Here is a 27608-nt window from a genome sequence, read left to right on the forward strand (position 1 = left end):
GAACATGAGTCACATGCCCCACCAACTGAGCCCACCAGGAGCCCCACACATTTTTATCAACTATAGTCCATGGTCTGTTCAGATTTCCTGGGTTTTTAGCCTGGCACCCTTTGCCTGTTTCCCAATGCATGGTAGTTTAGTTGTCACGTGGCTTTAGGCTTCTTGTTGCGGCAACAACAACAACAACAACAACAAAAACAGAAGAAACTGACAGTTTCTTAGATTTTTCTTGTCTTGATGACTGTATTAGTCAAAGGTTCTCCAGAAAGACAAAACCAATAGGGTATAAAGAGATTGTCAAAAACCCTTAAGATTTTATTTGACAGAGCTCACAAGCAGAGACGCAGAGCCAAGAGAGAGGAGGAAGTAGGCTCCCTGCTGAGCAGAGAGCCCGATGCTGGGCTCAATCCCAGGACACTGGGATCATGACAGGAGCGGAAGGCAGAGGCTTGAACCCACTGAGCCACCCAGGTGCCCCAACAAATAAAATCTTAAAAAAAAAATCCAAAAGTAGTAAAAATTAAAGCCACTTCAGTGAAATAGTATCGACGAAGGGTTTACTGTGCAAAAAAGGACAGTTTCTGAACCGAGAGTCATCAGTTACAAAACTGGTATGAAGCGTGGGAGCATGACGTCACAAGACCGCTTGTAAAGTGAAAAAGAGGAAACTGTTTAACCGTTAACAGTGATTGGTTATTACAGTGGAGGTTTCAAGACAGCAGGGATGGTTGAGAGTGATTATCTTAACACCACTTTAGAAAGATGACTTAAGTTTCTTTTATGATTATTAAAGACATTTGCAAGCAGTAACTTTAGTTTCACCTGTATTCATAAAAGCTAGATTTGCTTATGTGGTTAAGTCTGGTTGGGGGATTTTCAAGCAAATTCTCCATTTTATTTTTTTGTAACAAGTTACGTTGAAGAATCAAACGCTAACTTCTTCACTCTCACAGACACACCCAGAAATAATGTTTTACCAGTTATCTGGGCACCCCTTAGACACAAAATTAGCAATCACAAGGACTACGATAGTTGAGAGGAATTCTGGTTGGTATGTTGTAGGATGCCCCTCTACTGGAACTCAACGGTTCTTTTCGTCATGATTAGGCTAGGGCTATGAGTTTTTGGGAAGAAGACCGGAGATACATAGATATATTTTATATACTTACATTATATATATATATACAAATCTATGTACAGATCATATATATTTTTTCATCACATATTAAGGGTACATATGATCTGCATGACTTACCATTGTTGATTTTAACTTTTGAAAAAATTGTCTTTGGAGGTCTTCCAAGTAACTGTTGGACTACACCAAATATTTTCCCAGCTCTTTGTAGAAAAAGAGACCAAAAGTAATGAGCTGAATTTGCTGTGTTCCACATCTTTAATGAGCTCAAAAAAAAACTGTAACGGGGGCACTTGGGTGGCTCAGCAGTTAAAGCCTTTGCCTTCGGCTCAGGTCATGATCTCAGGGTCCTGGGATGGAGCCCTGCATCGGGCTCTCTGCTCAGCAGGGAGCCTGCTTCCCCCCTCTCTCTGCCTGCCTCTCTGCCTATTTGTGATCTCTTTCTGTCAAATAAATAAAATAAATCTTTTCTAAAAATTGTGATGCTTTCTGTTAGAATTGTCACAGTTCAGAAAAAGAGAAAACTTACCTACTTTGGTTAATTACACAAATAGTTACATATATGACTAATTATTGCATGTAATGGGTAAACAGGTTAAATTCACAGACTTCCTTTTTAAGCAGGCTCTACACCCAGTGTGGGGCTTGAACTCACAATCCCTGAGATTCAGAGCTGCAGGCTCTGCCCCTTCAGCCAGGCACCCCTTAGTGCATTAAGTTTAAATATGCTTCAGCTACTGTGTACCAATTTCAGATCGAAGTGGGACGTTTCTTGAATCAGAAATGCCAAGAGAGGCTCTAGCTCAATGATTTCAAAATTAGTGGACTTTCCCTTTCAACTGTTAGGTTTTCTTTAAAACCATCCAATCCAAAAATGACCCTGGTATTTTATGAAGAATGTGTAGCAGAAGCTGACTTTTCTGTCCTTCGGGACTGATGTGCAAGGTCTTGAGTACAAGCCCCTGTATCTCTGCATGTGTAACCAAACCGCTCCTGTACTTTTCAATCATTCTCTCTTGCCTTCCCTGCCTACATGACAAGAAATGCAATGATCCAGTGCATTGTCTTTGCTGCTGCCGGGTCCTACCCCACGGTCTTCAGTGCCACGCAGGATGGCTGCTTTGGCAAAAGGAAGACAAGAAAGTGCAGGAGAACCCAGTTTACCCTAAATTTTCTTCAAGAAACATGCTAACCACAGTAGTTAAAAGTTCACCTTGAGTTCTACTTTTCAGTAACCTCGAAGAGCAGAACAGGAAAAAAAAAATGGAAGAGGAGGAAAAATAAAGAACCTGACAGACGTCTTTGTTGAGTCTTTTCACTCTGAGTTGGGAAACAGGAAACAGAAGCAGAGTCGTTTCCACGGACCCCCCACCCTCTTCTTCTGGCTTCCACCGCACCCCATCCATGGAGCACCCCGAAAACTGGATCCCAAATCTTGACTGGTGAGTCTAAGTGGGTGGGTGGACGGTGGAAAATGGTGATGCTTAAGGAACATGACATCTTCCAAGAGTGAAAGTTAAAAACAACTGAAGAAGCAGTTGAAATATTAATCCGTCCGAGTGGTCTGGAATAGTTCAGATGGGAGAGCCTGGAGCCGACTTGATCCCTGCTTCAGAACCAAGTTTGGGTAAGATGATCGGATGTTTGGGCCAACATTCAGTCATCCTTCGGAGGCTTTTCCGTAAATCATGGGATGGACAATGCCAACGCCCTGTGCTCACAGTGAAGCCAAACAGTGGAAAGATGAGAGAATAACGGACTTACTAGCTTTTAGTACACTCTCTGGAGAAGTTGGATCCCTGAGCCGGGATAGTTCAATCTGATAAGCAACAGACACTATGGGGGGGGGGGGTTCAGATTTCGTGTCTGTTCTGGGCTCAGTATTCCCCACCCACTCCAAACTCCTATTTCTAACTTTTAAACAGAAGCCCTTAGAACCCTGCTTTCCAGAGAAACGACTGTAGTTGGCTTTTCTACCCTTCTCCTCCTCCTCTTGGCCACAATCTTCAGTGGGTCTTGTAGCCAGAAATCCAGGCTTGACACACTGCTGACAACCACTCGGCACCGCTTTTCCAGTCTTGCTTAGTGACTAGAGGCCAAGGACAAAAGGTAAGTTATTAGTAGCTCAGCAGCACCCAGGCTTTCAACTCATTTCAGGCTTCCAAAGACCACTTCCAGAGTCCGCAGGTGGACGTCAAATGAAAAGTTTCTTGTTTGGCAAGAAAGGAGCGACCACGAAGGGACTCGAACCCTCAATCTTCTGATCCGGAATCAGACGCCTTATCCATTAGGCCACGCGGCCAGCTGCTGAAGCAATTTTTCCAAACCGGGAAGCTGAGATGAAATAGGTTTCTGCTTTCAAAGTTTTAAATTTGCAGCTGGAAGAGGATTTAATTATCAGTATTAAAAAAAGGAGGGGGTGTAGACTAGAACTCCATCCGGCGTCCCTAACAATCACTTAGAACTAGTGCACGGTGAGATCGTGAAAGTATTTTACTGTAATTCCTTCATGCGGGAGGCTGTAACAACTTGACTCTCCACCAGGCAATGAGAAGAATCACCCCACGCGGGGCGGGGCAGTGGGTCCGCCACCTCCCGCGGAGAATGGAGCACTCTGTCCCCACGTCTGAGGTGCTTGTGGTGACTTCCAAACTAGGCCCAGCTGGGGAGGAGGGGAGGGCGACGGTGGCTTGGGGGAGCGGCTGCCTCACCCGCTCCTTAAGGCCCCAAGCAGTTTGCCTAAAGGTGCTCTGCTCCCTGCGGCCCTTGGATTCATCCCCGACAACCCAGGGCCGCGTGTGCCCGAGTCCAGCGGACCCTCAGACTCGCTCACGTGCTGAAACTGTCCTCAGTTGTGGTGGATTTTGTGCTGGAGGAATAACAGACTAAAACCTCAAAATGCCACAAATTTTTTTTAAACTGGTATTTTTTTGTTCAGTCTGAGAGAGGAAAAAATTCACGGGCAGGCCTAACGCTGCAGAGTAAGGTTGGTAGACTGGGCACAAGCAGCGGCATTTCTTCCTTCCAGAGACGGCTGTGGTATGACGGCAAAGACTGGCACCGAGATTTAAAAACTGATACTACACAACTAACAAACAGCTTTTGAAAACCGCATAAACCTTTCCTTACACAGATGACACCATTCCCTCCGGAGCCATCCACGGCTTCTCTCTCTGAGATTTTTATCGGACGCGCTCCAGGGAGCATTTCTTTAAAATTTTAAATGTTTTGAACAAAATATTTTGTGAGGAAGCCAAGGAAGGTTGGAAAGCGCAGAACTCCTGCTCTTGCCGCCTCTGTCTGAGATATTTTCCTTGAGGAATTGGGTGGTGGAGGGTGTCCATAGTCAGAAGAGACTCGAGTCGTGGAGTTTTGAAAAAGAGCCCCCCACCCCATTTCCTTAGACAACTTGCCAAACCATGGATCCAATCTCACATTCACACCTTTAGTGCAAGAATCTCCCAAGGGGTTATGTCAGCCAGTTCATCTAGGACCCTAGGAATTACCTTAATTCTTGAATGTGGGACGTGCGGCACGTCCAGTGTCCTATGTGTCTCACTGACGCAGACGCAGAGGACAGGGAGAGGAAGTGGTCTGTGGTCAGCTTTTCTGATGTCTTTTCTTTCTGTTCAAGATTTCTCGCTCTTTAATGACGCGGGGATTGGAACCGGAGTGGGATGCCGGCTCGTGTGCAATGACCGCCTCCCGCGGGACGTCCGAGGAAGCGATGCCTCCGTTGTTTCCTGAACGCAGGGACTCCCCAAGCAGGCTCGGTCGCAGCCCCGTGGTGCCACGGCCCGCGGAAACCCTGTCACTTGCGACCTGAAGAAGGAAGAGGAGGTGAATCTGGCGGGGAAGTGGGGGGTGGGAATGAGAAGGAACGTTGAAGGGAGGGAGCGCCGCGGACAGTTTCAGCTTGAAGCAAAGTGTGGAGACTGACCCTAGGCCGGCCTGCTGACACTCCCTCTTCCCCTCCGTGCACTGCCGTGGACACTTGGCTGTTAAAAAGTCCCTGATTCATTACTCCCATTTTCTGTATTTGGAGAAGGAACAGTTGGCAGAATAAGGCTGTGTTTAGCACTGCTATTTCTCTTTCTTTCTTTCTTTCTTTCTTTTTTTTTTTAAGATTTGTTTATTTATTTGACAGAGAGCCCGGGCGCACACACGCAAGCAGGGGGAGTGGGAGAGGGAGAAGCAGACTCCTGCTGAGCAGGGAGCCGGATGCGGGTGGATCCCAGGACCCTGCGATTGATCGTGGCCTGAGCCAAAGGCAGACGTTTAACCAACTGAGCCCACCAGGCGCCCCCAGCACGACTATTTCTAAAATCTTTGGGGCAAGATCACCCCAGGGAAGAGCCTGCATGCCAGGCTGACCCTGCCCCATGCACCGCCCTGCGTGGCTGTCCCTGTTCTGGCTCAGCCCCTGGGTCTGCTGGCTTGGGGGGGGGGTGCGCTGGCAAGGCAGTCCCTCCCGCCAACCGAGAGGGGCCCCTTGTGGAACATTGTCCTACATCTTTAGGTTCTTCCTCCTTCACTGGCTTCCCCCCTGACTACAAACGCTGCAAGACAACGCAGAAGGATAGAACAGAACAGAAGTGGGGAGCAGCCTGAGTGCTAACTTGGGAGACTTAGGGGCAGGTGCTCAACAAGAAGTGGGATCCTCTGTGTCTCCAGTGTGGCCTGAAACCTGACGGCTTTAGCTGGGAGACGTTGCATTGGGGGGCGGGGGGAGACAAGGAAGAGAGAAAGAAGAGACGGGCTCCCCAGAGACTGCAACATCGCTCTCAAAGAGCACTTCTTCACTGTGAATAGAATTCAAGGTCTATCATTTAAGAACTAGGACATGAAGCTTAGGACTGGCCAAATAATCAAGCCTAGATTGGATACCCATGGAAAGAGTATGTTGTGAGAGCCTGGGTAGCTCAGTCGGCAGAGCATCAGACTTTTAATCTGAGGGTCCAGGGTTCAAGTCCCTGTTCAGGCGCACCTTCTCCCATTTTACTCTAATTTCCAATAAGTACACCAGGGGTCTGTCAGTGAATGGGTCCACGTGTACCTTGACTGGAACCGTGTTTACACAGACACGATCTCTGTAAAGATTGCTGACCTGGAGATTTGTATTCTCGTGTGGTTTTTAGAGAAGAGTCATCAGTTGGCCAGTAAATGGAGAGCAATCAAAATTTCTGAACTTTAAAAACAAGAAAAAAAAATTGAAACCAGAAAAACAATTTTAGGGGCGCCTGGGTGGCTCAGTGGGTTAAGGCCTCTGCCTTCAGCTCAGGATATGGTTCCAGGGTCCTGGGGCTCTCTGCTCAGAGGGGATCCTGCTTCCTCCTCTCTCTCTCTGCCTGCCTCTCTGCCTACTTGTGATCTCTGTATGTCAGATAAATAAATAAAATCTTTTAAAAAATTTTTAATCAGGAACCACAGAGGTCAGAAAGAGTGGCACATTTTCAAGCACTGATCAAAAAGAACTGTCGACCCAGAATACCGTATCCAGAGAAAATATCCCTTAGGAATGAAGGGGAAACAATGTTTCAGACCCAGTAAAACTAAGATAATTGGTATCAGCAGAACTACCCTAAAACAACAGCTCCAGTATGTTCTCCACCAGAAAGAAAATGATAAAAGAAGGAATGCTGGACGTCAGGAAGAACAAAAAAAAATTTTTTTTAAAGCAAGAAACATACTAAATACAGTAAATTTTCCTTATCTAGAGCTTTCTCAGTTATGTTTAACCCTTCGCAGCAAAAGGCATAGCACTGATGTGGTTCCAATGATTGTGAGAGAAACTGCCAAGACAGTTAAATGTTGCAAACGAGGAAGGCAGAGTGGCAAGGGAGGAAGGGTCAGCACAGCACATGAACCGGCAAAATGCTCGTGAGAACCCTGTGTAGGCAAATCCGTATGATGGAATCCTGGAGCAGCCACTAGAAACCTCTGCAAAGAGAGACAGTCCAAAAGACTGCAGATAAGTGAATATGGGATAATAAAAGATGGACAAGTGGTCCATAAAAAGGCAAAACAACAACAACAACAACAACAAAAAGCGAAAACCACAGAAACAGCCAGAAAGGAAAAAACATAAAGTGCCAGACTGAAGCCCTCAGGTACCAATAATTACGTCAAACATAATCTCAGCACCCATGAAAGGGTGGATATTAATAGGGTGGATTAGAAAATATGCCCCACCTTTACGCTGCTACAAGAAACTCACTTCAGACAGAACAACAGGGGCCCCTGGGTGGCTCGGGGTCATGGGATCAGCCTTGCACTGGGCTCCATGTCCAGCTTGGAGTTTGCCAGAGATTCTCTTTCCCTCTGCCCCTCCCCCTCTAAAAAATAAATCTTTAAAAAGGATAACTGAACAGGGAGGTTGAAACAATGATATGTTTCAACAAAGATATGTTATGCAAACAACTGAAAGGCAGCTGGAGTTACTATACTAACATCAGTAAAGTAAACTCAGAACAAAGATCATTAACAGAGACAGAAGGACCATTATAAAATGGTAAGAAGTGTCCCTCCAACAAGATGGCAGAGCAACTGTGACACTTGTGCACCACACTACAGAGCTTCCAGTCTTCCAGAATGTGTAACAACATAGAACACATCCTGCGTAGGGGTGCCTGGGTGGCTCAGTGGGTTGAAGCCTCTGCCTTTGGCTCAGGTCATGATCCTAGGGTCATGGGATGGAGCTCCGCATCAGGCTCCCTGCTGAAATGGGGAGCCTGCTTCCCTCTGCCTACTTGTGATCTCTGTCTGTCAAATAAATAAATAAGATCTTAAAAAAAAAAAAAACACATTCTGCACCATAAATCAAACCTCCACACACACAAAAATTACTTTCTTCTACAGTTCTACTGAGATGTAACTGACAGCACTGTGTAAGTTTAACACATACCAGCATAATAACTTGACTTTACATATATCGCAAAATGGTTATCGCAATGAGTTAACATCCATCATCTCATACAGATCCGAAACAGAAAGAAAGAAAAAAATGCTTTTCTCCTTGTGATGAGAACTCAGGATTTACACTCAACAACTTTCTGAGTTAACTGCAGACAAGATGTTGAACATTACATCCCCAGTGCTTATCTGTCTGGAACTGGTAGTTTCTCCCTTTTGACCACATTCATCAAATTCCTTCACCCCCTGCCTCTGGAACCATAGTCTGATCCTTTTTCCCAGCTAGTGTCTTGGGTGCTTTTTTAGGCTTTTTTTTTTTTTTTGTAAGATTTTATTTATTTATTTGACAGACAGAGATCACAAGCAGGCAGAGAGGCAGGCAGAGAGAGAGGAGGAAACAGGCTCCCCGCTGAGCAGAGAGCCTGATTCGGGCTCGATCCCAGGACCCTGAGACCTGACCTGAGCTGAAGGCAGAGGCTTTAACCCACTGAGCCACTCAGGCGCCCCTTGTTTTGTTTTTTTAAGCAGGAGGCACTTTTTTGTAAGTGTTCAGCTTATTTTTTTATTTATAGGATACAGATAACTCCTGATTTGCCTGATTCACAAGGTTATTGTCAAAGTCAAATGAGATTTTTTAAATGCACTAAATTCATGCTGCATGCATGCAAAAGTTGCTTTTGTTATTTTATCTTATGCATGTGTCAGACTTTAGGATGAGTCATTTGCTGAACTATTAACTGTAGTTTTTTAAAATGGATCTTTTTATCCCCATTTAGCCACATCTTTCTTTAAATAATTCAATTACTGAACAGGTAAAGTATTCTTGGTTTCAGAGGTAGAGGTCAGTGATTCATCAGTTGAATATAACAGCTAGAGCTCATCACCCGGTTACCCCAGGCCCCCACCCAGCAACCCTCAATTTGTTTCCTAGAGTTAAGAGTCTTTATGGTTTTTCTCCCTCTCTGGTTTCATCTTGTTTTATTTTTCCCTCCCTTCCTTTATGATCCTCTGTTTCGTTTCTTAAATTCCACAAATCAGTGGAATGTGTTACGTCATATGATAACTGTCTTTCTCTAATTGACTTATTTCATTCAGTATAAAACCCTCCAGTTCCCACCATGTCCTTGCAAATGACAATGTTTCATTTTTTGACGGCTAAGTAGTGTATACACACACACACACACACACACACACACACACAGGATGGGGTGATATTCTTTTTATTCCCCATATAATTAATGTCATAAGTATTTGTCTTTCTCTGCCTGACTTATTTAACACAGTGTCTTTAAGGTCCATCCATGTGGTCAAAAATGGCAGGATGTCCTTATTTGTTACGGCTGAATGGTGTTCCTGTGTGTGTGTGTGTGTGTGTGTGTGTGTGTACCACACCTTCTTTATCCACGCTTCCGGGGGAAACACCTGGGCTGTTGCCAGGTCTTGGATACGTCCACAGCGCTGCAGTGAACCGAGGGCCACAGATACCTCTTCGACAACATGCTTTCGGCTCCTTCAGATACATTCCCAGAAGTGAGGTTGCTGGATCATGTGGTAGTTTTATTTCCAGTGTTTTGAGGCGCCCCCATACCGGTGTCCACAGTGGCGGCAGCAGCTTGCATTCCTGCCAACAGCGGAAACCAGGGTCCCTTTCCTGCACACTCTCCCCAGCACTTGTTATTTCTTGTCTCTTGATACCAGCCACTCCCACCGGCGTGAGACAAGCCCTCACCGCGGGTTTGACTTGCATGTTCCCGGTGGTTAGTGATACTGAGCATCTTTTCACGCGCCTCTTAGCCATTCCTGTGTCTCCTTTGGGAGAATGTCCACTCGAGTTCTTTGCTTGTGTTTCATCGGATTATCTGAGGCTTTCTGCCATCCGTTTTGTGAGCTGCTTATGTACTTTGGATGTTAACCCTTATCAGATATATCGTATGCAAAAACATTACCCGCGAGGAAGCGGGAAAGAACCGAAGCCACAGCCCCTAGCGCTCCTTGAAGACCCGTGGGGCGGGGGGGCAGTCACCGGCGGTCCCCACCGTGGCCGTCGCGGGGTCCAGCGCGGCGGGGGCGGATGCGGCCGCGGGTTCGGCTCGGAGACGCGCGGAGGCAGAGGCGGGGAACGCGCCGCTGGCCGTGCGCTCTTGGAGCCCGTGGTCCCCAGCAGACGCTTCCGGCCCTCGGAAGGGGCTCTACCCGCCGCGACCCCAGCTCCGGACCCGGGACTCCCGCCCGCCGCTCCCGCGCCCCGGGATCCCCACCGCCCCGCCTCCGCGCCGTCGGACCTCACCAGACCGCGCACCCGCGCGCGCCCGCCCTCTGGCACCTGCTCGCCCCCAGAGCCTCCGCTCTGCTCCCCGCCGCACGCGCCGCGCTCCCGGTGCCCGCTTCCCCGGGAGCCCGCCCGGGGCCCACGTCCTCCGCCGCTCGACCCACCTAGCGCGAGGTCGCTAGGCCTCCCGCGGCCAAACCCGCCGGTTTCCAGAACCCCGCGCGCGGCTCTTGAACGCGGGCGCCTCCTGGTTCACCCAGTCCCTGAAGATTTCGGATTTCCTCGCACACTCCGCAGGACCGGGTTCAGGGGAAAGTAGGCGGCGGCCTGGGCTGAGGGGAGGGCAGAGGGGAGGGGAGGAGGGTGCGCAGGAGCAGGATGGAGGAGTGGGAGGAGCGGCCTGGGAGCCACCAAGTCTCCGTCCCCGGCACAAGCCTGACTTGACCCAAGACGTTTTCATCACGATTCACTCGATTCTAGTTTTTAGCGCTTTGATCCTAGACAAGAAAACCGGCCAAAGGACTAGGGCTGGACAGATAGCCGGCCACTTGCACTTCTGCGGGGGAGGGGTTGGAGTCGTCCAAGTTTGGGTTTCTAATTGAGAGACCCAAATAGCTTTTTTTAAAAAAATATTTTATTCATTTATTTTATAGAGAGAGAGAGAGAGAGCAGGAACACAAGCAAGGGGAGTGGGAGATGGAGAAGCAGCTTCCCGTGGGGGCAGGGAGTCTGATGGGGGGTCGATCCCAAGACCCTGGGATCATGACCTGAGCCTGGGATCACGACTGAGCCACCCAGGCCCCCAAGAGAGACCCAAATAGCTTGATCTGACCCCAGGCATTTTGGTAAAGTCTTCTGGCGCCCATTTGAATTCATCCAGAGAAAACTCTGGGGGTCTTTGGTGTGACCACAAAGTCACCTCAACTATCGCTCTGGGGTTGGACCTGGATTTTGGAAGTTGACAGCACTCTAATTCCACACGATCGCCCACTTTAATGTCCTTTCTAACACCTCACACACTATTTACTTAAACGCCTACAGAAAACACACATAATAGAAAATACGTGAAATTACTACATTATCTCCCTCCAAAAGATGTAACCTAGAACAAATAGTCAGCCACAGGGCACAGGGCCAGTCCGCAGCCAAGCCGATTTCTGAAGGCGGTCGCCTTTTCACCGGAGGACACGGGATCTGGAATTGAGAACACCCCAGCCGGGTGGAGGGCGACAGTCACCAACTGGAAACAAATTTCATTTCCTCCTGAAGACACTTTGAGCCAACAGGAAACAAGTCCCCAGATAGCAGCAGTTTTGAGACCACAGACTTTGGAATTTCTGAAAAGGTGCTGTTATAGCCATGCCCGGTGGCTCAGTGGGTTAAGTGTCCCACTCTTGATTTCGACTCAGGACATGACTCAGGTCATGATCTCAGGGTCATGAAATCGAGCCCCTCATCAAGCTCCACTCCTCCCCCTGCTCGCTCTCTCTCTCTCAAAAAAAAAAAAAAAGTGCTATTAGGAACTGAATTATATTTGGACAAACTATATTTGTCCCCCCCACAAATACATATGTCACTGTCCCAGCCCCTATTGCGACAGTATTTGAAGTCAGGCCTTTAGGGCGGTAGTAAAGGTTAAATGAGACCCTACAGGTGGGGCCCTCCTCATAAGAAGAGACACCGGAGCGTGCACAGTGTGCACACAAAGGAAAGGCCGTGTGAGGCTACAGCACGCCGCGAGAAGGCAGCAGCCTGCAAGCCAGGTAGAAAGGCTTCATCAGAAACTCACCCTGCCCGCATCTTTTCCACTGTGACAGAAAAAACTTGTCCTACCTCTTCATATGAGCGCCTTCATTTGACATTAACTGAGGTCTGCAGGCCATGTTTGATTTAAAGATTTAAAACAATGGTGCAAACGCCTTGAGTGAAGAAATACAGGAAAATTAGTATTAGTATTAGTATTAGTATTATGGAATATCGGTTGAGAATGCATTGATCCGTATTTATTTCTTTCGCGTCCGGAAGGCTCCTGATTAGGTCCCTGACAATCCTGTGGCTCCTTCACCTGCAAGGACTCGGCCCCCCCACCCATTGTGGGACTGAGCTGTTGGTGGCGCACGCTCTCCACGCAGGTCCTGGGGGTCCTGATGGAGCCGTCGGTGGGGTCATGCTACCTTCCTTTTGTCTTCGCAGAAAACAAATAGAACAAAAGAAAACGGAGGTGGGGCAAGGCTGTTCTTCACTGTCTCTCCCTCTCTTTCATAGCAGTCTGGCACGGGAACCAAGGTGAGTCGCTCATTCACGGGCAGGGCTTTGCTCCAGCGTAAGAGATGCTGTTCTAGGACTGGTTCTCCTCCTCCCTCTTCCTTTTGTCTTCTGTCCCCGTCGCCATAGGTGATATGGAGGTTCACAGCAAGAGATGAAGGAGAGTTCAAGGCCTTCTGTTAGGTTATGTCTTTTCATTCCGTATGTGCAGGAATGGAGCAAGAAAAAAGTGAGGAGCGCTAAATCAGTGTGTTTTGAAGAATGGCTTTGAATGATGTTAGGAAAAAGTAAGGGGGAAAAAAGCAATTAAAGCTGGAGGTGCCGGGGATCGAACCCGGGGCCTCATACATGCAAAGCATGCGCTCTACCACTGAGCTACACCCCCCTCTGAAACAGCCTTTTGCTAAGGTTTATCTGGAGATAAGGTGATTTTCTGAGGCCCCCACTCTCCCTGAGCATCATGGTCTCAGAGCTAAGGGACATCAGCAGCTGCCCTGGGCAAGAGATCTTCAGGAACTAGAGAAAGGGACTGATTCTTCAGAGTGTAGAGCTTGAAGTGGAAGGTTGGAAACATGTCAGATAATAACCCCAAAGTTTCCACGGTGGCTTTAAAATGTGGTTACAGTTTCCTTCCTTCTCCCATTCCTAGCAAGGAATCAATCAAGTCCCAATTTTCAGCTCTTTTGATCACCTGAGACACAAGACCATTGAAATTCAGCTTCTTCTATACTATGTGTCATTGTAGCTGTTGTCTGCTCCATCAGAACGTTAGAGACCGGATTTGATGGAAAGACGCTATGACCCTGGAAGGAAACCCTAGAGCAGTGCATTCAGCATTTTGCTTAAAGGGTCGTTTCTCTCTGCATCTTGGCACGCAGGCAATGTAGGAGACCCTGACAACAGACCCAAAGAATTACCTGTTCTTCCTAACAAATAATTTTTTAATTTTTCTAAGATTTTATTTATTTAGTTAGTTAGTTCACCGAGAGAGACAGAGAGACTGCAAGAGAGGGAACAGAAGCAGGGGGGAGTGGGACCGGGATAAGCAGGCTTCCCACCGAGCAGGGAGCCGGGTGGGGGGCAGGTAACCCCAGAACCCTGGGATCGACTGAGCCATCCAGGCACCCCCTAACAAATAATTTCAAAAATGAAGTTGAGGAAAAATATGGGGTATTTGTCCCTGAGTTTTCATGATTTTACTGTCCGTTCACTTTGATTTTTCTGGGTTCTAAGCTCCCTTGTAATATTGAACAGAATAATTCTTACTGCAATGCTTATTTTCATTCTTTCCTGAATACCAAAGCAGAAACAACTTAACATGTGCAAATTCTAGATGGGGGTGCGAAGCTGAAAGGAGTGTCCCGTCAACAAGAAAACCCAGAATGTTTTCAGAACCTTTTCAAAGCTCAATGATGCTCAAGAGTGTACCTGATTCCAGCAGTTTCCTAACAGTGGACTCAAGATATAAGCCCAGCTCTTCTGACTGCAGAATTGTCCTCGCATATACAACAGCCACATGCATCCCCACACCGCATTCCTCCGACGACGCACAGTGCCGGGGCTCCTTCTCTGGTTTTCAGCAGCCCCCTTGTTGTGATTAAAAACCACACACACACACACACACACACACACACACACACACACACTCACTCCATCAAAACAGAAATGAATCGTAGGTGGAACCGCATGTACCATATTGGAATTTCTTAGGTTTTAAAACTTTAAATGAAGTTACTCACTGAGTCAGTTAACATCTCACGGAAAAGCTCGGTGAACAGAGACCCAGTGAAAGGGACGACACGGCCGGATGGGCCTTGCAGCGAGCGGTGGAAGCTGGCGGTACAGACCCGCGGTTGGAACTGGGGCGCAACTATGAAGGAGAGACCCCGACGCCAAAGCAACACCAGTGCCGAGACCCGGGACCGAACCCGGCGCCCGCGGACCTTCCGTCCAGCGCGCTCCCCGCCGCGCTCCCTCGGCTGCGGCCGGCCCGTCCTCCCGTCGCTCCTCGGCGCGGTCTGCTCCGCACCTGCAGGCCCCGGCCCCCGCCCCGCCGCCCGACCCTGTTCGGTCCCCGCCCGCCGCCGCCTCGGCCGAAGCCACGCGCGGGAAGACCGCGGAGGAGCAGCGCAGGTGGCGGGTCGGGGGACGCGGCCGGTCTGGAAGGTGCTTTCCGCGGGGCGCCCTGGGCCGCCGCACCCCCCAGCCCGCTCCGGCGCGGACTCGGCGCGGAACGACCCGCGGGTCTCCCGTGGCTCTGCGGGATGGCGCCGCCGGGAGCGGAGGACGTGCGGACCCCAGGGCGCGGCGACGCGCTCCTTGCCCGGGGCTGAGGACGTCGGACGGGCCGCCCGCCTCCACCCCTGCGCTCCCGGGTCTGGCCCGCGCGGGGCCCCGGGCGTAGGGGCGCGGGCGTCGGGGACACCCCCCGGACGGCGTGGTGCAGAGCGTGCGTGGACGCGGGGGGCTTGCAGGGACTCGGGGTGCGGGGACCCCCCCGAGGAGAGGACGCACCGGCGCAAGCCGCACGGTCCCCACAGAGGGGCCCCCGGAGGCGCGAGCCAGGTCTCTCCCACGGCGGGCGGGCACGGTCCTCGGCCTCCGCCCCGCTCCCTCCCGCCGCAGCCTCACCCCGCGGAGCCGCGCCGGCAGCGCCGGAGGACGGTCCGCCCGGGGACACGGGCGCAGCCCCAGACACCGCTCCGCGTCTTTCTCCTGCAGAAGCACCAGGAAGGGCGCCTGGTGGCTCGGTCGGTGGGTAAGCGCCTGCCTTGGGCTCAGGTCGTGACTGCAGGGTCCTCGGTGGGAGCCCCGCGCGGGCGCCCTCTCCGCGGGGTTTGTGCTCCCCGCGCGCACGCTGCCCCCTCCCACACCTGCTTTAAAACGAGTCCATGCGTCTCGGTAACGACTCACCGGAAGGTCACCGCATGGGACTGTCCCCTGCGTCTCCAGCATCGCTCTCCTTGTCTGCTTCCCGCTCTTGGGAAGTTTGTCAAGCCTGCTCCTCCTTCAGAAAGTGAGATGAAAATAAGGAAGTCAACAAATCTTTATTTTTAAAAAGATTTTATTTATTTATTTATGTATTTGACAGAGAGATCGCAAGTAGGCAGAGAGAGAGGGGGAAGCAGGTTCCCCGCCGAGCAGAGAGCCTGATGCCGGGCTGGATCCCAGGACTCTGGGATCATGACCTGAGCCCAAGGCAGACGCTTAGCCCACTGAGCCACCCAGGCGCCCCAATAAATAAATCTTTAAAAGCGGGGTGGGGGCACCTGGGTGGCTCAGTGGGTTAAGCCTCTGCCTTGGGCTCAGGTCATGATCCCAGGGTCCTGGTTCTGAGCCCGGCATCGAGCTCCCTGCTCAGTGGAGAGCCTGCTTGTCTCTCTCTCCTCCCTACTTGTGCTCCCTCTTGCTGTCTCTCTCTCAAATAAATAAATCTTTAAAAGAAAGGCCAATGAGCCACACTCTGAGAAGATATGTCAACACTCTAAATTACAGCAGACTCTTGTTTGGGATATGTGAAGAACTACAAAACTCCAAGAAAAGATTAAAATCTCAAACAGAGCAAATGAACACACAAATCGGGAAAGGGCACAGCCCAGATAACCACTAATTGGTGTAAAAGGTGCTCAACATCCTTTTGCTAAGAGGGAAATTCGGGTTTAAAATTACTGCTTTGAAAAAAATAAATAAAATAAAATCACTGCTTTGTACTTCTCACCAGCAACACCGGCAACTGAGGACAGACAGGGTGACGTCCTGCTGGCGGTGCAGCCACCGGGACTCTTGCTCACTGCTGACAGACTGCGAACGCACCGCGATGGGAGACCATTTGGAAATGTTTAAGACTTTATTTCCAAGTGATCTCTCACCCAACGTGGGGCTCAAACTCACAACCGCAAGACCGAGAGCTGCAGGCTCCATCGTGTGTGCCTGACAGCCGCCCTGCAAATATTGACCGGAACTAAACAGACCTATAACCTCCGGCCCTGAGCCTCCACACTTACACCTAAGAGAAATGCAGGAGTGTTTCCCTTGTGAAGGGGAGTAGGGCGCACCACCCCCAAAGTGATGAGGAGAGAGAAGGCTGGCTGAGGACAAAGCAAAAGCTGGCACCTTACACCCTCCCCCCCCCACCCTTGGTGACATGTGTGACATTCCACCAGGAAACTCCCAACTATCTTCATGTTTAGAGGGAAAAACAGCCTTGACTTGACAATAACCAGGCCTCCACCATCCTGACAGTGTTCTTGACCGTGACAGCCCTTCTGAACACCCCAAGTCCTGTGAATATATCAGCCACTCCTCAGGGTATCAGGGCAGCAGCTCTCCCTGCCCACAGGTCCTGTCCCCGTGCTTTAATAAACCAGCATTTTGCACCAAAGATGTCTCAAGAATTCTTTCTTGGTCATCGGCTCCAGACCTCACCCCACCGAACCTCACCTAGGTTCTAGAACTTCATCAAAAGTACGCCACTTTGGGGTACTGATCATTTTGTATTAAAGGTATCTGAGCAACAGCTAGTGCAAGGACACTCTGATTCTCTTTGGTGTAAGTCTCGGACATGAAGGGCACCCTTCATGGTGGGTGGCACCCTCAGCACAGAGCCTAGGGACAGGATAGAGAAAGGCGTAGAAATAAGCCTTGTTACTTTTTCCCCATTTACTGCCCCTAGCCCAACCCCCTTTGTCTTGTAAATTCTTCACAAATGTATGGTTTCATTGTCCAAAACTCAAGTGAGTTCGTGTTATCTGAGTCTCTATTATTTCAAAGCACAAGAAGAACTACTGTATGATGGTAGACGTCAGACAGTGATACAGGTTGTGACGAGGTCCAAGGAAGCTCCTGGAGCTGGATCCTGGATCTTCGCCTGGGGGTGTTGGTTACCTGGTGCAGGAATCTGTCCCAACCACCCAGCTTGTTAGTTAAGGCTTAAGCATTTTACTTTAAGCCTCAGTTTAAATAACAAGAAAAGAAGCCCAGAAAGAAGGAAGTTCTTGAAAACCTCCCCGCCCCCCCAGAGCACTGCCTCTGCATTACTGCATTTCAAACCGTGGTCTCCACACTGGTGCCGGAAAACCGGTTTCGTCCATCTGTGAGCCTGGGAAACTCTTACGATCCGACAGCGCAGGGACTCTGGACTCCTCTGGTTACATAAGGTAGAAACAGTTTCAGAGGTTTTCAGAGTTTCAGGAACGGTTTTCTCTGGAGGCAGGAAATGGCAACCAGCAGTGACCCCTTCGGGTGAATTTTAAGGAAACCCTGAGTTTCTCTGGACAGGTTCTCAAATCCCTGTGTCTAGTCAAGGAGGGTAAATTTGGATGTGAGGTTCTGGATGATCTTCTCCAAAACTATTTTCACTCTTTCCCAGATTCTTCCTCCCCAGGGCAGGAAACAACCCAGCCAGGCCAAGCCTCCGCCTGTGCAGGGCAGAGCTGAACTGGGAGCCTAGGGAAGGAGGGAAACTAGAAGTCGATGTGGAAAATGTCGGTACAGAGACTGAAGTGTGCGATGAGTCCTAGGGGTCCTAGGGGGCGCTGGGCTGCAGAGAGGTCTTTGGGGCACACAGCGGGGCGCCTGGTGCAGGGAGGAAGGAAGGGGAGGAGGGCAAAGAAAAGCATCCTCAGAAGGCACAGAATCTGCGGGCAGAGGCGCGCCCATCTCTCCCTGCTTCCTGCAGGGGTGCGGCCAGAGAGGCGCTCCTCTTCCCTCCAGGGAGGCAGACTGGTCCCACCCGGGGGTCTGGCCCATTTTGCCCTGGGCTGTGGTGGCTTCAGAGCCTCACGATTCTCAGCCACCAGAGGGTGGGGTCGGGTGGGGCGCTCCGGGCATGTGTGGTATGTGAGCTCCCAGGGCAGAGCGGGGGTGCAGTGTGGACAATCCCCACTTTCCTTGGCTTCTCTGCGTGGAGAGGAGGCTGCTTTTCTGCTGTCTGGATGCTTAGTACCTTGACTGCTTCTTTGGTGACTGAAATAAGACTCGACTGGTGAAAGCAAGGCGGTGTTAAAGTGCTTGCCCTGTACCCCGTGGACTTCTGTTGACGCGTGGTGACACCAGCCCCCGAAACTCTGCCAGGAACTCTGATCGGGAGGTAGGAGGGAAGGTGTGCCTGGAGAATCAGTGCGTTGAGGTTGAAAAGACCTTTAGGGTGCGGGGGAGGGGAAGAGCTCCTTCTTTACAGGGAAACAGAGAGATGGGCCGCCCCCCAGACTAATCGTGGACACCTGCGGTCGCTGTCCACCAGTGTCCCTGAAATGGTGGTCACCACTTCAGCCCAGAAGCACCTGTACAACACTGAGAAAGGACATTTCTCTCCACCAGATTTCAGCGGAGGTGACGGCTGTCTTATCTTCACTTGTCATATCCGGCAGTGTGGCCCAGAGCTGAGGGTCTCTGATGGAAAAGGCCGGCAGGTCATCCACCAGCGGCAGTGAGATCTGGTGACGTAGTTCATGAGAGCGTACCTGGATGCAGAACCCGACGGCCTGTCCATGAGGCCGCACAGGCCCACCACATTCCCAGATGCTTTCGGATTCGGCACGACAGGAAACTGTGCGGAAACTGAACTGCTTGCTACTGCTGGAGGCAGTGAGGCTCTCGTGGGAGGCCCGGAGCCCAGCAAGGAGGAGGCCATGGCAGCTGTGGGGAAGGTCAGAGGCCCGTCCTGGCAGCGTCCGAGAGGAGGAGGACCCCACCAGGCAGGCCCAAGATGGCGGCGCCACGACCCGAATCCCCTGAGCTGGTGAGGAGGAAGACCCCCCCAAACCCTGCTTGCAAGAAATGTCCACCCCACGTAATGCATTTCTCCCACCCCACCGCAAACAGCTGTCAATGAAAGGCAGAACCCGAGCCCCAGGGCACCCAGCCTTGTCTCCCGCTAGCCTCTGCTCTCTCGTCGTGAGACGGTCCTTGCACTCCCGACTTCCTGCTCGCGCTCGTGACCGTGCTGTGTCTGTCCTTGAATTCTCCACGTGCTTGTGGCCGAGAGCGCTCACAGACTGGGCGAAGAGCAGAATGAACAACGAACTTCAGGGAACGAGCAAAACTACCTCTTGTGCCCCAGAGAGGCCAGAAAAGAACAGCCGCAGCCAGGACAAGTCAAGCTGGATGAGAGCTATTTGGGGCAGCAGCAGAGGTGAGAAGGGGAAGCAAAACTGGAGGTGCTGGGGATCGAACCCAGGGCCTCATGCATGCTAAGCATGCGCTCTACCACTGAGCTACACCCCCCGCCTCTGCTGGGCCCTGGAGGACCTTGGACCACCCTCTCCTGACCACAGCTGTCTTGGTCTCAGGACTAAGTCATCAAAGCAGAACCACTAGACATTCGGTTCCGTTATTTCTAAACTCCCAACACTTCATCCTTTCTGTGGCTCGGCTACTGCAGGAGAAAGGACCTCAGTGGCAGAAAGAGGCGACTTCCTTGTTTGCGGTCAGCTCAGGGCCAGCCCGCCTCGGGTTGGCTTCTTGACCCATGCCCCACGCACCGCCCAGAGGGCAGGTCAGCCCACGGCCGCGTGCATCTCGGGACAACATCCTCTTGCAGCTTTTCTGAGTATTACCTTTAGCATTCTTTTAACTCTTGGATACATGAATGTTTTACATGATAAAAAAAAATTACACCGACCCAAGTGTGTGTGTGTGTACAAATACTCGAAAACTGAACACAAACAGAAACAAACCGAACAGAACATAACCACATTGAAAGAAAGAACAGATCCAAGTAAACGTTTCACACAGTGTTTGTCTTCATGGTGAAGACGGGGAAAGGCAAACACCTTGACCCTACGGAGTGGGGTTTTATTTTGTTTTGATTTGTTTGTAGTGTTTAAGGGTGTGACAATTCTGATATTTTGTGTGACTGTTTTCATTTGTGTGTATCTGAATTTATTTTTGTGTGATTGGAAAAATGAATACCTATTTGGTGTTGGAAATCGAGACCCTCTCTGTTAGAGAAGGAAGGAAGGAAGGAATAGGCTGGTTGGCTCAGGGTGGGAATTAGAGGCGTCAGTGTGGAATCATACACATATAAAGCTGCCACCTTCCCCTAGATTTGTCTGCTAACAGGACCTAGAAGAAATTATACCAATGCTACCCAGTATCTTGACTTGTAAATACCATGCCCCACTAAAAGGAACCAGAGATACTTTTAGAAATCACTGACTCTAGAACTGGAGCTGACATCGCTGCTGTGTCTGTGGCCTGCTGACGGGGGCCCACACGCTCGTGACCAAGAGCGCTCACACAGACTGGGCAAAGAGCAGAATGAACAACGAACTTCAGGGAACGAGCAAAACTACCTCTTGTGCCCGAGAGAGGCCAGGAAAGAACAGCCGCAGCCAGGACAAGTCAAGCCGGACGAGAGCTATTTGGGGCAGCAGCAGAGGTGAAAAGGGAAAGCAAAACTGGAGGTGCTGGGGATCGAACCCAGGGCCTCATGCATGCTAAGCATGCGCTCTACCACTGAGCTACACCCCCCCGCCTCTGCTGGGCCCTGGAGGACCTTGGACCACCCTCTCCTGACCACAGCTGTCTGGAGTTTCCCTGGGGATGAACAAGATGGACCTAAAGCATCTTTCTGTGCTAGAATGTCGGTGCTTAAAAATGATGCGGACAGTTCGGAAGGACCCAGAAGCCAACCTGAAGGGCCTCTTCTCACTGGTCAAACTGGACATGCTTTGAGCATGAATAATGACATGTGATTATAACCCCTGGATACTTAAATAAATATGGAGGAAGGGAAAACTTCCTTGTGGCGGCATGTGTAATAGTAGAAGTAAAAATAAGTTCGAAAATCACCCCTTGGCGACCATCAGAACAATGATAGATTCAAGCAAAATTGATAAATCAGACCTAAAAACACAGGTAAAATTTTGACGAGGATCAGGATTTTATACAGTCTCAGAGTATTTCCTTATAAGTTACTTATTAATTACACGGAGGAATGATAATTATAAGGGAAGAAACCTGGTGAACACAACCTTAACCAAGTGATCAAAGCAAACATTACTAATAACGGGGAAAACTGACATCCCATGCCTTCTGGTGTAATGGAGGGAAACACCATTTCTGTGATATTCCTCCCAAATATTCACACCCTCAGTCTAATCACAACATAAATTGAACATTCTACAAAATCACAAACACGCGCTGTTCAGAAACATGTCGATCTTATGAGAAGCCTGAGGAGCGCCTGGGTGGCTCAGCGGGTTGAGCCTCTGCCCTCAGCTCAGGTCATGATCTCCAAGTCTGGGGTCCTGGGATCAAGCTCCTCATCAGGCTCTCTGCTCAGTGGGGAGCCTGCTTCCTCCTCTCTCTGCCTGCCTCTCTGCCTACTTGTGATCTTTCTCTGTCAAATAAATAAATAAAATCTAAAACAAACAAACAAACTAGAAGCTTGAGAAACCATTCTAGATTAAAAAAGACTAAAGAGTAACTAAATTCATACGTGGTGCTGGAATAGACCCTAGTTTGGGACCGAAATTTCTATAAAGGATTTTGTTAGTAAAATTCACGTTACTGTAGACTATATACTAGATAATATTATTTTACCAGTGTTAAATTTTCTGAATTTGAAATCTGTGCCATGGGAAGGAAATGTCCTTGCTCTTAAGAAATATGCTGCCATGTATAATAAAAAGATAATGGTGGAAATTTGCAATAAAAAGATTGTGGACAAAAAGATATAATGTCCGGAAATGGTTCTCAAATAGTATAGAAAAATAATGATGTCTCTAGGTAGGTAGGTATGTAGGTAGATGATACATTGATTTGTTGGTTGAGGGAGAGGGATGACCTGTGTCCTGACCTTGGGACAGTATGTGCTTCTCAGGTGGTTCCCTCCCTATTTAAAATATTGTTAAGCAGAGACAAAGATGCAGTCTTGCCTATTTATAATAGTAGCATTTAGCAGGTGTGTTGCTCTGTTTCCTTTTCACACGAAGGACGTCGGAAAGAGACTGAATTTCTTTCTCAGAGCTGGGAAGCAGAGAGGGGCCCCCGTGGTTGGGGAAGAGCGAGCCATGATGGGGCCATGCACTCTTCCTCTCTATGCTCCGTCACGATGAGGGGGCAGGTAGCTTTGGGCTGAAACCCTAACAGCCCTTGAGTGAGGTCTTCAGTGCACTAGGAATTTGGAGGAACGCCTGGAAAATGCAGAGCAGAAGTACGGACAAGGAGCAACAGAGGGAGTTTCGGTTCTTTCCCCGCAGCGGGATGTCTTAGACTTCAGTGAACTCTTCGGCTTCTTGTCTGGACAGCTCATAACTGCCATTGTGACACATACCAAAAGTTTTTTTTTTTTTCCTTTTTTGCCATTTCTTCACAGTAGCATGTTTGATGTTAACGGACATTTCTGGGTATACTTTTCAGAAAAGGTATGATAAAAGAAGGGAGCGATGAACGGAAAGGAAGCTGTAGAGCACGAACTAGCCGCTCGCACATGCAGACTATCTGGGCGACTTAAGGCCGTTGTTTGTGTTTGTTTTAACGTTTGGCAGAGTCAGGCCTCAACAGCTGTCATTTTGTGGCAGCAGCGCCCCCCCCCCCCATCGCCTAGTGTCCTCTGCTGTTGTTGGCCCAACATTTTGGTGATGGAGAAGGAGATGAGTAGAAAAGTCAGACAGAAGACTTGATTCCGCCTCCCAAAAACTTCACAAGAAAGGAAACTACAGACCTCTTCTTTTTCTTCTTCCCGTCTCCGTTTTTCCTTCTCTCAATTTTAGTGGAAAATAGAGGCCGACATGACAGGTTTTTGGTGTGGTGCCCACTTGCTGTTTCGAGTTTAGGGGATCCTAGGCTGAACAAAGGCTCCCAAGATAGCAGGTGTCAGGCCCTGGCCCCTGTGTCCCTTACACGGAAGGAATGTCCTTGCAGGTGTGCTAACAGCTGGGGCCTGGAAGTGGGGCCCTCGCTTTGGATAGTGCGGTGGGTCCACTGTTAGTACAGGCGTCCTCACAAGAGAGATGCAGAGGGAGGTCTCCCACGCGCAGGGGAGGGGACAGTGTGACCCTGAGGCTGAGGCAGGTGGGGGCACCCGGCCGCGGGGGGTCAATGGGCTGCACCTGGGCAGGAAAGCAAGAGACCGCGTGAACTCTAGTCTGCCGACGCCCTGAGTGGCTCTGACGCTCCTGGGGTCTAACAGGGTAGAGTCAAGCAGGTGCTTTTCCGGTGAGCAGGCAACGAGTGAGTGAGGGAAGCAAGAAAGAAGGTGGTGCCCTCGGCATCCTTTAAGGACCAGGCAGCAGCGGCTGCAGGTGCCTGGGTTGAGCCCAGGCCCCATAGCTGCGAAGCACATGCTCTCCCGCTGAGCTACACCAGCTCTCTGCTGGCAGGGATGGCCTCCCTGCATTCGGGCGCCCCCCGCCCCGTCCCCGTCCCCAGGGCTTGTGCTCATCTCTGCAGCAGGTGGATAGAGTGACTCCTTCCGGACCAAGAGCCCCGGGGCTGTGGGGGGAGACTGATCCTTCAGCAAACGGAGCCTGAAAGGGGGCACACAATATTGAAAACCTTCGTGGGAAAACGGGCCGGCCTTTCCAGGGGACAGCTCTTGTCTGTTGGCTCCACAGGAATGATAAGGGCAAGATTCTGATGGGAAGCCCCAGGGAAGCAGTAGGGTCAGCGACTCCGGACCGGAGGCTCCTCTGAGCTCTCACAGCCCGGAGCAGCTGAGGAGGGTGTGGGGATCTTCCAGGACGATCGCGCCTGCGGCGAGAACCAACGGCAGATTCAGGGATGGAAGGAAGCATGCAATTCTGAAAGGAAGTTAGTGGGTAGCTAGACACGGGACGGGGAGAGCTGCCTCCCCACCGGTCTCCAGAGCCAGAAAGAGAGGGAGACTGGAGAAAGAGATCTGCGGTTCTCCCAAGCAGAAAAGCAGAAAAGAGAAGCTTGTTCTCATCACCGTTGCGGGGGAAGGAGAGGGGACAGAGAGGAGGAGATGGGGGTGGTTTGGGGCAGGTCGCATTCAACATAGCCATCTATAGGGTCGGCCCCGATGCAGCACAGTGAGCCCCACCCAACGCCCAGACCAGAGTGCTTGGGCGTGGGCGTAAGGGCGAGGCAGGGTCCTAGAGAGTGAGAACTCAGTTATTGATGGCTGTGGAAACCGAAGCCAAAGAACTCTTCTTCCCAGGCCAGTCTCCACCCCTAGGACTCACACTGGTTAGCACCATGGCCTAGAAACTTCCGTGGAATACCCAAAAGACTCATTTCCAGGTACCAGTCTCCTAGTGGTGTTCTGTCTTCTTCATTCATCTTATGTCTTTTCTATATTAGTAAGTACATCACTGAGTCTCTTAAAATTCATAGGACCTTATGCACTTGGCAGAGTTTCTCTCTTGGTCGGCTCAAGGGCTGGTGGCATAGATAGGAGGAGACAGACGTGCCAGTTCTCTCTGGAATTCAGTGCGAGAGCTATGGTGTCCACAGAGCTCTGCGAGCTCTTGCCTGTGGTTGTGTGTGTGAGTGTGTGAGTGTAAGTGTTGGGAAGATGGGGGAATATTATCTCGGCTGTTGGATGTGTGAAAACACAACTCTGAAAGTTGCCCATCGAGTAATTAACCCCTAAATTGCTCCTGCAGAAACCTAGATACCAGTTAGATTACTAGAAGCTCCTCACAAAAAGGTTCATATCGGAAGTTAGTACAGTCTTGATTTCAAAACTTGCACGTTTGTATTAAAAATAAAAAGGAACTTCACATCAAATTCAATTATGTGTGTTGATTCGGAAAATAGTAATAAATACTATATGACCATGGGAGAGAACGAGGTCAATTACTGGGACACAGAAATGGCCCAACCATAGAAGGACATTTTTGCAATTACTTTTCCTACATTTCCAATTGGAAATGGGGAAAAGTGAAAATACAGACGCATCAGATACAGCGTCCGGAGCCGTCCCAGCACCAGCACCAGCACCAGCACCAGCACCAGCACCCGAACCAGTGCTTCTCACAGGCTCAGGGCGAAGGGACGGCTCAGGCCGCAGGTTCTGGAGCCGAGGGTCGGGGCGGGGCTGGCGCGCGCTCTGCCCCCGGCTCCCAGGGCCGCCCACCCGCGTCCACCCGCCCCGGCGAGAGCGCGCCTCTGCGCGGGGAACACTAGCTCCGCGCCCCCTACGCCCGCAGCGAGGCGCGTTCTGGGGCGGGAGCGGGACGAGCCGGCCGGACGCGCTCCCGGAGCCGGAGCGGAACGACCGCGGCCGGAGAGCCCGGGCCTAGCAACAGGATCCGGGAGCGCGTCGTTCGGGGCTCCCGCCGCCCGCCCTCGCCTTCCCTCGCGGCCCCAGTAACGACCGTGCGAAACGCGGCCGACGCGACAGCCCCCGCGCGTTCCCCGGGCCACCTGTCCCCGCGCGCCCGCGCAGCCCCTCGGCGAGGCCCAGCCCGAGGCTCGCGGACGCCGAGAGGAGGGAGCGCGGAGCAAAAGTGGAGGTGCCGGGGATTGAACCCGGGGCCTCGTGCATGCTAAGCACGCGCTCTACCACTGAGCTACACCCCCGCGAGGGAGCCGCTGCGCCCAGAGTCTAGTAAAGGGGCGCGCGGGCGCTTCGGCGGGTCCCACCGGGGCTGCCCCCGGCCCCCCACTTCCTCCCGCGCTGTCTGAAGTCTCCGGTGCAGCGCGCGTCCCCGTCGCCGACAGAAGAGAGACCACGTCCCGGAGCGGAGGCCCGGGGGTCTCCGGATCTGTCCGCTCCGGGGGCGCCTCTCCGCTCACCCCCGCCCCCCAACTTCCCCCCAAGCCGGGCACCAGGTTTCTCTCGGGCCTCCCTGCTCTCATTTTGCCCTTCCCGGGCTGCGGGAAGGCCACAGGGCACCGGGCGGGACACGGACAGAATGCGCGCTCCGCCGAGCCCCGGAGCAGAGGCGCGCGAGGACCGGCGCGGACCCCGCCCCCGGGCCAGGTTCCCACACCTGTCACCCACACCTGTCACCACACCTGTCAGCACACCTGTCACCACAGCTGTCACCCACACCTGTCACCACACCTGTCACCACACCTGTCACCCACACCTGTCACCACACCTGTCACTACAGCTGTCACCCACACCTGTCAGCACACCTGTCACCACACCTGTCACCACACCTGTCACCCACACCTGTCACCACACCTGTCACCCACACCTGTCACCACACCTGTCAGCACACCTGTCACCACAGCTGTCACCCACAGCTGTCACCACACCTGTCACCACACCTGTCACCCACACCTGTCACCCACACCTGCGTGGGACTGCGGGGCACTCGCGCGCCGCGCCCTCCCCGCCACCCCCGCCCGCTGCAGCAGGCACGGGACAAGCCGCCCACTTAGGCCAAAGACAGAATACCTAATGTGGTTCCCCAGGGCTTGGCCAGTGAGAGCCCGTGAGGAATACATGAACCAAATACCCGGCTAAAACCTTAGAAAGTGAACAACAAAATTAACCAGAGGAACCAAAATAAACTAAAGAATGAAAGGCCACTAGAGACAAACGCAGAGAAGAATGAGTTTTAAGAAGTGGAACTAGTAAAAAAAAAACCAAAAAACAAAAAACTAGGCATCTGAAAAGGCAACAAAATAGACAAACCTCTAGCTAACCTAATTAGGGGGGGAAATAGTGCAAATACATAAAATTGAACTGACTGGAGAATGTAACTATCAAAACAAAAGAGCTTTTTAAAAAATCCTAAGAAACATCATAGCTCTACTAAAATGATTTGAAAACTTAGAGGAAGTGGATTTTGTAAATACAGTTTATCCAAATTAATCCTTGTAGAGACAGAAATAATGGACCATTGCTTTAGAAAAAGAGAAAATAGTTGAATAGGCACGCCCCCTGACAATGGTACCAGAAAAAAATACTTTCACAAGCTAATTCTACCACACTAAAATATCAGAAAATCATGATGCTACTTAGATTATTCAAGGCAGAGAAAAAGAAGAAAAACTTCCTATTCACCACATAAAGTGAGTGAAACACTGATCACAACCTTTTTCAGTTTGCACCAAGAATTAAAACTACAGGCCTATTTCACATAATCCGGGACGTCCAAC

At 50.8% G+C, this 27608-nt stretch overlaps 6 non-coding genes across 6 annotated transcripts; 1 reads left to right on the forward strand and 5 right to left on the reverse strand.

Annotated features, from left to right (window-relative positions):
• Positions 1-3364: 3364 nt before the first annotated feature.
• TRNAR-CCG lies at positions 3365-3437 on the reverse strand. The gene has a single exon. It is a non-coding gene; the product is annotated as a tRNA-Arg (tRNA).
• Positions 3438-6046: 2609 nt separating this feature from the next.
• Positions 6047-6119, forward strand: TRNAK-UUU. The gene has a single exon. It is a non-coding gene; the product is annotated as a tRNA-Lys (tRNA).
• Positions 6120-12894: 6775 nt separating this feature from the next.
• On the reverse strand, positions 12895-12966 carry TRNAA-UGC. Its single transcript has one exon. It is a non-coding gene; the product is annotated as a tRNA-Ala (tRNA).
• A 6767-nt stretch (positions 12967-19733) lies between these two features.
• TRNAA-AGC lies at positions 19734-19805 on the reverse strand. The gene has a single exon. It is a non-coding gene; the product is annotated as a tRNA-Ala (tRNA).
• Positions 19806-20981: 1176 nt separating this feature from the next.
• On the reverse strand, positions 20982-21053 carry TRNAA-AGC. The gene has a single exon. It is a non-coding gene; the product is annotated as a tRNA-Ala (tRNA).
• A 4950-nt stretch (positions 21054-26003) lies between these two features.
• Positions 26004-26075, reverse strand: TRNAA-AGC. Its single transcript has one exon. It is a non-coding gene; the product is annotated as a tRNA-Ala (tRNA).
• Between the last annotated feature and the right edge of the window lie 1533 nt (positions 26076-27608).

Source organism: Mustela erminea, chromosome 4 (assembly GCF_009829155.1).
Source record: "Mustela erminea isolate mMusErm1 chromosome 4, mMusErm1.Pri, whole genome shotgun sequence".
Classification (NCBI taxonomy): Eukaryota; Metazoa; Chordata; class Mammalia; order Carnivora; family Mustelidae; genus Mustela; species Mustela erminea.